We start from the raw sequence: 13546 nt of genomic DNA, 5'->3' as shown, positions 1-13546 counted from the left end.
ATTAGATTAATAAAATTTATTTCTAAAATAAATATCGAATATATTTGTATTATTATTAAACTTTAAAATTCTTAAATATGATGGACTTGTTCATGGCACTTGAGGTCTGAGAATTTAGTCAATGTGTGTATTTATTTGGCTAAATGAAAAAAAAAGTGTTTAACATTATTCTTTGCTTGCTTTAGTTGTTTAAAGTATCTTTTCATTTAAATATATTTTATTTAATATAAGTAAATAAAAATATTTTTTTATTTAATACGACTATCTAACGTTTTTATCGTTACTCTTTTAAGAGTTTACAATGTAATGACCATAACATTTTCACCACTATTTTTAAGTGTTTATAGTGTAACAACCATTAAAATCATTATTTGAAACATATCATGTTTTATATTTTTTTAAACTATTATTTGAAAAAAAACTTAAGATTATATATTCTTTAAAATCCTAAATTTCTTTAGAATTAAAAAAAAGCTATAAACCCCTAAAAGTTCTTAACCCTAGTTTTATTTCCCCTTACCATTGCTCTTGCTAATCGCTGTAAACCTTGTCGTTGGCCACTAGGGGATGATGATAGATTTGGTGAAATGAAGGAAGGTCGGATATACGAATGGTGTATGAATTTACAAGCTAGTTTCTAGTGTTCGTTCCTGTTATTCAACGATGACGACAATGGTTGACGATATTCGATGGTAACTAATGATAGTAGATGATAATGAATGTGAGTATAGAATTATAGATTTGAGTATTGGAGATTTTAAAGATTTAGGATATTGAGGCAATGACAAGGGCGATGATCGGTCATCGGATGAGCAATGATGGTTGGGTTGTTGGTCGTTGAAGGCGACAACGATAAAGGATGATTGTTGACGTGGGTAAAGGTCGAGTTGAGTTCATTGGTGATGTATTTCTCTTTTCCTTTGATAATGTCTTTCTTTTTCAATTTTGAATAAGTATTTATGTCATTCTGACACATTTTTCTCTGCTCTTATGACACTATCTTTATGACTTTTGGTATGTCTTTCATAAACCTTGCAATCATTTTGGTGCTCACATAGACTCTCACAACAGTTATTTTCTGATTGATTTGTCTGTAATCATGTATAGTATAATTGTAACACCCCAACCCGTACCCGACCCGGATACGAATCCGATGTGTCACATTGACATTTCAAAACATGTACATTTATAAAAACTATAGGAAATATAAACTTTCATTAATATAAGTTAATAGTTTACATAAGTACAACTCAAAATAATACAAAACTGATCAGAGCATATGTAAATTACACTTTCCTACATGCCAACACTTTTAAATACAACAAAATACATACTGCGAATTTATTTCTGATCTGATCTGCAAGTGGTGGTATGTTGTTTTGCTGATCTTAAGCTTGATTGTTTTGCTTCTCAATACCTACGTGTAAAGCACTTACACGCTAAGTCATAGACTTATTGAGGCATAAACATATAATATTGAATTTCTATAAATATGAACATGCAATCTAACTGTCCAATACAATTATGCTTATGATATCATAAATCAATACTGTCGCATATATGAATCAGAGTAAACAATAATAACATATTAATACAATCATGGACATACTCTTTATATCTTTCATAAGCCCATGTACATTGCTGAGAACTCAAGGTATACGAGTACATTGAGGTTGTGCACATATGCTGTCACCATAGCATGTATAAGGGTCCACTGAGTGGCATGTGAAATTTATCCCAAAGAACCTATGAATATGTCTCGAAGGACCTATGAATATGTCCCGAAGGACCTATGAAATCCTCGACTCTTGGCATGCCAACTATACATATAGCTCTTACATCATATAACATGGGCATTAATGTTATACTTCATATAAACATGTACTTATATCATTTCTCTTGTAATCACATATGTCTTTTCTTCTATCACATATCACATTCACATATATCATTTATCAAATCATACAACCATATGTATATATATATATATATATATATATATATATATATATATATATATATATCTTATGCATATGTTCCTAATGATTATCATGTATGCATGTTCATAACTATTGTACTATAAATACTAACATAGGAATATACTTATCACAAGTCTTAATTTCTTTTAAACTATATCTATAATATGCACTCACCTCGATATCAATTAATTTCCAAATCCACCTCTATGATTTCCTTTCTTTGGATCAAATTTTAACTCAATAGTCGTTCCGAAACTTGTTTGTGCTCAATATCTACACAATCATACATATATATATCAACATTCTAATTATCATGATTTGACCCTTAATTTCTTAAACTAAACGAAAAAGTTAATTCTATTTTTCTCTTGAAGTAGTATCGATACCCCCATAGGGTATCGATACTTACCTAGTTGTGGTATCGATACTACTCTGGGTATCGATACCAATTTTACATTCGATGTTTTTGTTTCAAACATGGTACCGATACTGTCCTTATGATATCAGTACCTTGGTAGCGATATTACCTTCCAGGTATCGATACCCATGAATGCCTTTGTTAATTTCAGACTGATGGTATCGATACTGTTCAACCAGTATCGATACCCTTATACCAAAAATCCCTATTTTACTCTTGAAGTATCGGTACCTGATGAAAGAGTACCGATACTCAAGCCCAATTTTTCACATTTTAAACCCAAAAATTCACTCCTATCAACTTAAATTCTTCATGTTTCAATCCCTTTCATACATTTAACTTAAGTGCACATACTAAAACCAATTTCTATTCATTCAACCCATCCTTAACCTCAAAATCCCATCTTCCATATGGAAATCAATAATCAAATCAAATTCTCAACATGTTCTAATTTCAATTCTATCACTTCATATCTCTTAATTCAACCATTGACAAGTCAAATTTAGTTTAAAAATCCACTTATCAACTCTTTCCTACAATTTCATTTAAAAACTCCTTATCTTTAATCTCTCCTAACTCCTTCATCTTATGATTTTACTATAACTTAAGCTTTTCTTAAGCTTAAGTATCACAAAAGGATAAAAAACCACTCTTAATTTAAGCAAATAATCAATTAACAAGGAAACTCAGCTTTGCCCTTAAGGTTCACGACTGAAGAAGAAGAAGAACATTTTCTGGATATTTCCTTTCTCTTTTCCTCTCATCTACACGTGTATATATCTTTTCCATCTTTCAATTTTTAATTCATTTCCTCATCAAATAACCATTTTGTCCTTCATTTCATCCTTCTTTGCTATTTAGTCCTACACAAATTTTTTCATATAAGTCCCTGAACTATTCAATTTATCTACTTTAGTCATTAAATTATAAAAGTTTATAATTTGGTCACTAACCCGGTGTTGAGGATGTTACAAATCTCCCCCTTAAGAAAATTCGTCCTCGAATTTTCATTGCACAAAGAGATGGTGGTACTAATTCCTCATGTCCTCTTCACGCTCCCACGTTGCTTCCTCTATCTTGTAATTCCTCCATAATACTTTGACTAATGGAATAGTTTTGTTCCTTAATTGTTTCACCTCATGAGCTAATATTTGGACCGGTTCTTCCTCATAAGTCAAGTCAGGTTGAACTTCTATCTCTTTTGGTGTCATAATATGGGAGGGATCAGACCTATATCTCCGAAGTATTGAAACGTGGAAAACGTTATGAATTTTCTCCATTTCCGGTGGCAAAGACAATTGATATGCCACTGATCCTACTCTCTGAATGATCTCATAGGGTCCAATAAACCGAGGACAAGCTTTTATTTTTGTCCAAATTTCAACACTTTCTTCCATGGAGACACCTATAAAAATACTTTATCTCCAACTTGAAACTCAATGTCTTTTCTCTTAAGATCAACATATGATTTCTGTCTATCCGTTGCAGCTTTGAGATTATTCTGGATCACATGAACTTTCTCTTCCACTTCTTTAATTAACTCAGGACCAATGACCTCTCAATCTTTAAGTTCATACCAGTTCAAGGGCGTACGACACTTCCTCCCGTATAGAGCTTTATAGGGAGTCATTTTGATACTTGACTGATAAGTATTATTGTAGGCAAATTCAACAAGTGGAAAATATTTTTCCCATGATCCTTTGAACTCTATTACACAGGCTCTCAACATATCCTTCAAAATTTGAATAGTCCACTCGGATTATCCATCGGTCTGAAGATAAAACATTGTACTGAAGTTCAATCAAGTTCCTAATGCTCCATGTAAAGATTTACAAAACCTCAATGTGAATCTAGGATCTCGATCAGAAATAATTGAAATCGGTACACCATGCAATATGATAATTTCCCTGATGTACAATTCAACATACTTATCCATGGAGAAATCAGTTCGTACCGAAATGAAATGGGTTGATTTAGTCAATTGGGTTGATTTAGTCAATCTATCCACTATCACCCAGATTGAATCTCTTTTGTTCGGAGTCAATGGCAACCCCGTCACAAAATCCATCGTTACATTCTCCTATTTCCACTGAGGAATAGACATTGGTTGCAACAGTTCTGATGGAACTTGATGCTCCGCTTTGACTTGCTGACAAGTCAAACACTTGGACACAAACTCCGTAATATTTCTTTTCATTCCTGGCCACCAGCAACGACTCTTGAGATCCATATACATCTTATTTCCACCAAGATGCATTGTCAAGGGACTACAGTGAGCTTCTGTTAACAAATCATTCTTCAACTTGTCATCATCTGGAATCGCTAATCTCCCTCGATAATACAAATTCCCATCAACTTTAATCTCATAATCATTAAACTCTCCATTCTTTACTTGCTGTAACTTCTTCAAACATTTTTCATCTTTGGTTTACAATTCCTTTACTTTATCTAGCCATGATGGCTTAAGGATTAATTCCACACATATTGCACCATAATCATCCAATGATAACTTGGCATCTAAAGCTTGCAAGGCTGTAATCGTCTTTCGACTTAAAGCATCTGCCACTACATTTGTTTTTCTAGGATGAAAATCGATTACCACATCATAATCTTTTAGGAATTCCATCCATCTCCTCTGTCTTAAATTCAATTCCTTCTGAGTCATCAAATACTTCAAGCTTTTATGATTCATATATAAATAACAACATTCACCATATAAGTAGTGACGCCAAATATTAAGAGCAAATATCACTGTAGCCATCTCTAGATCATGCGTTGGATAATTATTCTCATGCGATTTCAATTGTCTCAACGCATAAGCTACCACTTTACCCTCTTACATCAACATACATCCCAAACCATTATGGGACGCGTCGCTATAAATCACATAATTCTTGCCAGACTCAGGTTAAACTAATACTGAAGCTTCTGTTAAAATCTTCTTCAACCTTTCAAAATTTTCTTGACACTCAAGAGTCCAAGCAAATGCCCCACCTTTCCTCATTAACTTGGTCAAAGGTAAAGTTATCATTGAAAAGTTATGAACAAACCTTCGATAATACCTTGCAAGTCCTATAAAACTTCAGACTTCAGATACATTCTTTGGAACCTCCCATTCGAGAATGACTTTTATCTTCTGAGGATCAACTCGAATTCCTTCAGCAGAAATTACATGTCCAATAAATGTTACCTCATTCAACCAAAACTCACATTTGGATAGTTTGATATATAACTTTTTATCTCGAAGAGTCTGCAAAACTATTCTCAAGTGTGCACTATGATCTTCATTCGTTTTTTAATACACCAATATGTCATCGATGAACACCAATACAAATTGATCCAGATAAGGTTGAAATATTCTATTCATTAGGTCCATAAAGGTAGCCAGTGTATTCGTAACTCCAAAAGGCATCACTATGAATTCATAATGACCATACCTCATTTGAAATACGGTCTTTGGAATATCTTTCTCCTGAATCTTCAACTAATGATATCCAGATTGTAAATCGATCTTAGAGAAAATCGAAGCTCCTTTTAACTGATCAAATAAATCGTCAATTCTAGGGAGATGATACTTATTTTTTATGGTTACTTTATTGAGATGCCTGTAGTCAATGCAGAGACACATTGATCCATCATTCTTTTTGACGAACAACTCTGGAGCTCCCCAGGGTAAAACAATCGGTCTAATGAATCCTTTGTCCAACAATTCATGTAACTGGATCTTTAACTCTTGCAACTTTTTTGGAGTCATCCTATATGGTGTCATGGCAATAGGCACAGTTCCAGACATTATTTTGATCTGAAATTCCACCTCTCTATCCGAAGGTAAACCTGGAAACTCTACAGGAAATACATCTAGGAAATCTCTGACTATAGGAATTTCTTCATTCCCTTTCTTCTTGGTTCTAACATCCATCACATTAGCAATGAATCCCCGACATCCTTGTAGCAATAATTTCTTTGTTGACATCACCGAGATAACGTTTGCTAATGGATTCCATCTTTCACTGAACACTATCACTTCCAATCCACCTGAACTGATTAGCGTTAGCCTCTTTAGTCTACAATCGATATTTGCATGACAATGATATAACCAGTCCATTCCTAATATCACCTCAAATTCGTCAAAGGGTAAATTCCATCAGATTAGCAAGGAATTCAATTCTCTGAATCCGTATGGGACACCCTCAACACACTCTATTAACCCAAGCAATGTTCCCTAACGGATTTATTACTATCACATTATTTCTAGTAGCTTCTAATTGCATTTCTAATTCTTTCACCAATTTACTACTAATATATGAATATGTAGAACCCGTATCAATCAACACCATAACACATTTATCATACAATAGAAAGGTACCTACGATTATCTATGGATCATCACGATCTTCATTGGTCTTGAGGTTATACACTCGAGCACTGGAGCGTACTTCTTGTTGAGTAGAAGATTCTGTCTGATTTCTTCCTCTACCTCTACCCCGTCATCTCTGAGACATCGAAGCAGACTGCTCTGACTGTGCAGGCTCTCCAGCCCTCAATGGATAATCCCTCATGTAATGCCCTGTTTCTCCACATAGAAAACAAGCTCCAATGACCACTCTACACATTCTACTATGGCTTCTTCCACAAAGTTGACATTGTCTAATTTGACCCTGATTTGTTCTTCCCGTACCATACCCTATTGATTGAGTCTGTCTAACTCTCATATGATTTGATCCTCTAGCAGAGGATGCCATCGATTCAGACCTCGCTTGAGATCAGAATCCATAATCTTTGCCTCTCTTAGGTGGTGCAGAACTCGACGAAGCCCTAGTTCTTTTAGAAGATTGAGCTCTCTGCTCCCCAAACCGTTCATTCTGAGCTCTCTTAAGAGTTTTTGCACGATTTACTACTTCCTGGAACAATGACAAGTTCAACACGATAAGCATCTCCTTTAACCTTGGGTGCAAGCCCTTAACAAACCACTCGCATGCATCTTTTTCTGTCAGAATCAACTCAGCTGCAGAACGACTTAACTTGTTGAACTCACACTCATACTCGTACACCGTACGATTCATTTGCTTCAAATTCAATAATTCTTGCTTCATTTGCTTGGTGAATTGATCTCCTATATACTTGTGTCTAAACTCTTTAAGAAACAAAGACCATGTTACTTGATCACTTGTCATTCTCAATATAACATTTGTTCACCACATTCTCACTTACCATCGAAGAAAGGAGACCACCCCGTCTAACTTCTCCATATCAGAACAATGGAGTCCATCTAACATGATCTTGACATTGTTGAGCCAAAGGTCGCAGCAACATGACCTTCTTCAGCTTCCCCCTTGAACTCAGGAGCTCTTAATCCTTTTAACTCCTTAGCTATATTCATCCTCTGAGTTGAGGAGGCAGAAGGCTGGAAACGCATCAGAATAACGTCCAACGTCCTAAATAAGACGTCTTGATCTTGCACATGCACTCTAGAAGGTGTCTGTCCTTCACCTTGCCTGACCAGGGCAGGTGAATTACTACTCTCAGCTAATTTATCATCTTCTGCTTCAGTTCGGGAGCTATATTGTCTAGACATCTAATAAGATATAACCAAATATCTCTATTAGCATAACAATATACTTATCACTCTTATCAGATCAAAAGTTCTTACTATCATATTGACATTTACACATTTTAAGACACTCTAGACTCCAGTTTATGTCGAGAATCGACTAAACCATAGCTCTGATACCATTAAATATAACACCCAAACCCGTACTTGACCCAGATACGAATTTGAGGTGTCACATTGACTTTTCAAAACATGTACATTTATAAAAAAAACTATAGGAAATATAAACTTTCATTAACATAAGTTAATAGTTTACATAAGTACAACTCAAAATATTACAAAACTGATCAGAGCATATGTAAATTACACTTTCCTACATGCCAACACTTTTAAATACAACAAAATACATACTGTGAATTTACTTTTGATCTAATCTGTAAGTGGTGGTATGTTGTTCTGCTGATCTTAAGCTTGATCGTTTTGCTTCTCAATACCTATGTGTAAAACACTTACACATTAATTCATAGACTTAGTGAGACATAAACATATAATAATGAATTTCTATAAATATGAACATACAATCTAACTGTCTAATACAATTATGCTTATGATATCATAAATCAATACTGCCACATATATGAATCAGAGTAAACAATAATAACATATTAATATTCAATCATATACATACTCTTTATATCTTTCATAAGCCTATGTACATACTGAGAACTCAAGGTATACGAGTACATTTAGGTTGTGCATATATGATGTCACCACAGCTCGTATAAGGGTCCACTGAGTGGCATGTGAAATTTATCCCAAATGACCTATGAATATGTCCCGAAGGACCTGTGAATATGTCCCGAAGGACATATGAAACCCTCGACTCTTGGCATGCAACTATACCTATAGCTCTCTGTCCGTGTTTTATGAGTACTATATATAGATGCGAAAATATGTGCAAGTATACACAATCGAACAAGTAATACAGTGATGAGTGAGTATCATATCCACAGGGATTGGGGAGATCTTGAGTAAAGTTTATGCCCTATTCTAAAGTAACTAAATATAGCTAATGATATTCACAAATGAGAATGTTGTGGCAAAATGGATGAAGATGTCGTGATAAATTAAATTGTGTTTAGTGCAAAAAAATAGAAATGCAAAGGCAATATAAAATGTAAATACTGAATTTGATTATCAGGACTTTAGACCTCCTCACACGACAAGCTACTATGGGAATGAGTGATAGGAGTCACTAAGGAAAATCTAAGTCCACTTCTCATAATGATCTTACTTCTATGCCTTATCTGCCCGAAAGAGTTTACTAGGGTGCCCTATGATATCTCTAGTAAGGGACTCGACAGATTGAAGATGCCTTGGTAAAACCGGTTGGCGTAAACCCCTACAGTGATCCTATTGGTCCAGATAACAGGATATGTCTCGGCAATACCTTTTTGCGGCAGCATTAACATCTAACCTATCGTTCATGCACAACTCTTTTTTGTCGAATGAAATCCTAGCCTTATCTCTAAAGTGGATTAGGCATAATTACTATATAGAACCCCTTGCTTATGTGGTTTCTCCCTAGTTTCTCTCAAACACTAAGGATGTGCTACCTAGACATTCTCTCGAACACTAAGTAGTCTCCTAAGGTACGTCTACTCTCGTAGCTCCTACAACCTTAAGGCATTAAGATCCATAAACAAAACATATTATAACATAGAAAAACAACCATTCATTAAAGCAAATCTTAAATATCCAAAATAAACTCCCACCAAATAGGATTAGTTCATGGTGGGGGTTTGAAATAAGCAAGTACAAAGGAAGTTAATCCGTTCCTTACAACCCAAACGATAAAATATGAAAGCAGAGAGAAAATGGAAGGAGGAAAAGCCTTCGACGTGCACTGTCAGAGCTTCCCTCGGCCACCACGAACTATCTCAGCGATCTAGCTCCTCTCGAACGCCTAGAATGCCACTCCCTCTAGCTTGTCAATGGAGGAATGCCACGACAAAAATGATTGACGAAAAAAGGAGAGACTTTTTTCTCCGAATTTTTAGCTCTTGGCGGCTGGTCAAAAAGTTCAAAGTCTCCTCAAAAAGTTAGGCTTCATCTCTTATTTATAGGGGAGGATGATTCTAAGGTTTTGTGTTAAAATTACACTAGTACCCTAAAGTTCATTCATTTTATGTGAGAGTCGGTGCAAAGATGGTAATTGGCCCCTCCTTTATGGATGATTACAGAAATCACACATAGTCAATGACAACTGGCTCTTAGTAAAAATATCTTTTTTGACTTTTTCTGCTGAGAAATGTCGTCTGAGTTATCGCGGCAATCGCATTTTGCTCAATAGTCTCATCATGTCATGGCAATTCCATTTTGTTTATCCTTGCTCCCAAATCTTGCACATCATTAAACAAAACACCTTCCCCATAAAGCAACAATGATTACAAAATAAAATGCCGCGGTAAATAAAATTCTACCACATGCAACTATATGCTCCTAAATGCATCTATATGATCCTAAATAGGTTTTAGACAGTTAATAACGTAAGTGAAAAGGTCTCAAATATGACATTTTTATGGAGTTAACACACCCCTAAACTTAAGCTATTGCTTGTCCTCAAGCAATGGATAGTATTAAGCAAAATAAAAATACCATGGCAAGTTCAAAAGCAGAATAGTTGTATGAGATAAAATTTTAGCCCTCAGCACACTTGGCCTTAACATGATAGACTAGTTTGAGAAATCAAGTACAATCCCCTAGGGCAAGATTCTTTGTGTGGGTGTGTGCGTGTTTGTATTCAGTCCATACTTAACAAACGTAAAAATTTTCTAAGCAAGTTTTCTTGTTTTGCCACGACATTTACAATTTTTACTCCCACATTATTTTCTTTTCCTTTTTTTTAAACTGCTACGAGGGGAGTCAGCCCATCACACCTACCATCCCAAGCTCTAGGTGAAAGGGAGTATACCTTTCACCCCGAGCTACTCAGGTAGAGTCATCCCGTGACTACTTTCATTCACTCATATACCATAGCTGCCATTTATTTAAATGCAGTTTCCAGATAATGGCATGGCATAGCGGAGTGTCCCTCTACAGATATGCCGAAGCATTTGTTCATAACTTTATTTTTTTCTCTTTTTTTTACAAAGTGGGGTTTTCATCGTTTATGCCAAGACATGCAAGAGTTCTCTTATAAAAAATTTCTAAGTTCCTTAAGTATGAAAAACATACAATCGTGTATTCAAAGGTTTCAAAGAAGCAAATCCTAGAGTTGGTTCTATCTTCCTCAACAGTCATGTACATTCAATCCTAGCCATAAAAAATCATCATCATCGGGTATCCTTAATTTATTCCAGAAAACCAATTCAACCACTTACTAATGTCATGACATATTCATTCTACTAATACTATCATGCAATGATTTAAGAACCCTACCTCCCCCAAACTTGAGAGAAGCATTATCCTCAATGCTAAATAAAAACTAAGGAAAATCTAAACTACATGCTATGAAATTCAATGCAATGCAAGGTACCTTGACTTCATGCCTGTGGTGGTGATGCGGCGGTCGTGCGACGTGTGCGCTTTTGAAATTATGTGGGGCTGGAGTGTTCAGAATCTGATGCTGGTACGGTTGAAATTTGGATGGACCCTAACCTTGCAAACAAAAATAAAATATTCAATTAAAAGTAAACTGAATAAAAACAGTAACAAAATAAACATTTATTTATGCACAGGAGTAAATCCAAAATGTAACGGCATTTTCAAGATGCTTGACAAGTCTTAATATCGTACAAGAGGAGTGTAGATTTGTCGCGTTCGATCGAAGCACCAGTATAGACCAAAATGGCCCACACATATAACAGTTCCACCTTCAAAGTATTTTGCCCTGGCATTTTATGTCTTTCACATCTGAATTGTAGGACCTTTTCAGTAGTCTTCTCTTCTTCAAAGTGCTCTTTGCCTGAAGCTGAATGGTAGTGGAGTGAGATCTCTTTTCGCTCCTTTTTGCCGTGGCAACTTGAAATCTTTTGGGCAGCAAATTTGTTGGAGAGGTCGAGGTCATCCCTATGCCAGTAGCCACCATCGTGTATGACCTTGTTCTTTCCTAGGCTAGTTAAGTAAGGAAGCAAAACAACACTAACGAGAAAATTGACAATGTTAGTATAGCGCAAAATTGCCGCGGTAAATAATAATTTTTCATTAGTGAATTTTTCCTTAATCTCCATTCCATTCCTTAATTCTTTTATAATTTATTGTCTAGACAGATGGGCAGTTACTTGGGGCTTGGGATGAGTAAATTCAATAGAATCCAAAGGTTCAAATTTCATACCTGGTCTAGCTATTAGTGAGCTAGACTGACTCATCTCCTTTGGAATATCCTCGAGCTCCTCTTTGTCTTCTTCATCAAACTTCAAGTGATTATCAGTGCATAAAAATTTGTTGCAGCAAAATTCTGCAGCTTTCCTTTGGTCATCAACTCCTACTGATGGGGGCTTTTCTTTTGTCATGGAAAAAAATTTCTTGTCTTCATTGGCTGCACTCTTCGAACCCTCATCATTGTTTTCCAACGAATGTGAATCTTCTTGCACCTTCAAATCTTCGTGCACAATCTCATGATCGGGCTCTTCGAGTGTCTCCCCCCAAACTTAACATCTTTATCAATTTTAGTGTCACTCCTTAAGGTGAATGTACCACAATGTTCTATGTTTTGAGCCTTAGTGACTTCAGTATCACTAGGTAGACTACCATGTGGGCGAGACTATAATGCCGTGGCAATTTGGCCAACCTGACCCTCCAAGGCCCTTAAAGAAGAGCTGTGACTTTGAAGCAAAGCTTCTTGGCTTTTTATAGAGGTCGCATGGTCATGCAGCATGGTCTTCGTGGTTGCTATAAAATCTTGCATTGTGGCCTCCAAAGAACTTGTGTTGGATGAAGATGGCACTCCTTCGTTAGAATTATGCCATGGCATATTCGTTTGAAAACCCTGGTAGTCATTGAAGTTCTGCTGCCTAGCGAGCTAACTAGCATTGTTGGTTCCTTGATTTCCCAAGAGAAGTTTGAACGTTGACACCATCTAAGATTGTTAGAATAGGGGTTGTTGTTATCTCGATTATAATTCTCTACATAGTTTATAGACTCTGATTAGAATGACACTCGCTCTCATGGTGATTACCATGGTATAATAGACATGCTGAGTTGGATGTATTCCTTCTAGTTCCAGACCTGAAATAGGGAAATTGGTAATCATGGTTAGTAATTCGATCAAGAATTTCAAAAGCATCATCAAGTGATTTATCGAGCAATGTCACATTTGTCAAGGCATCTAGCATCATCCTCGTGGGTGTATTGACTCCATTGTAGAACATCACAACTTGAGTCCAGACGTAGAATCCATGATTAGGGCACTTGCGAAGAAAACTTTTGTATCGGTCCCATCACTCATACATAGACTCTTTATTGCCTTGGTGTAAAGATGCTATGCCATTTCTAAGATGGTTGTTCATATTGGGTTAATTAAGCCGTAGCAAAAAAAAATTGCACAAGTCATCCCATAACCTTATCGAGCCGGAAGGTAATCCATTGAGCCATGCT

Source organism: Hibiscus syriacus, unplaced genomic scaffold, assembly GCF_006381635.1.
Source record: "Hibiscus syriacus cultivar Baekdansim isolate YM2019G1 unplaced genomic scaffold, ASM638163v2 tig00116971_pilon, whole genome shotgun sequence".
Classification (NCBI taxonomy): domain Eukaryota; kingdom Viridiplantae; phylum Streptophyta; class Magnoliopsida; order Malvales; family Malvaceae; genus Hibiscus; species Hibiscus syriacus.
This window is presented reverse-complemented; position numbering follows the sequence as displayed.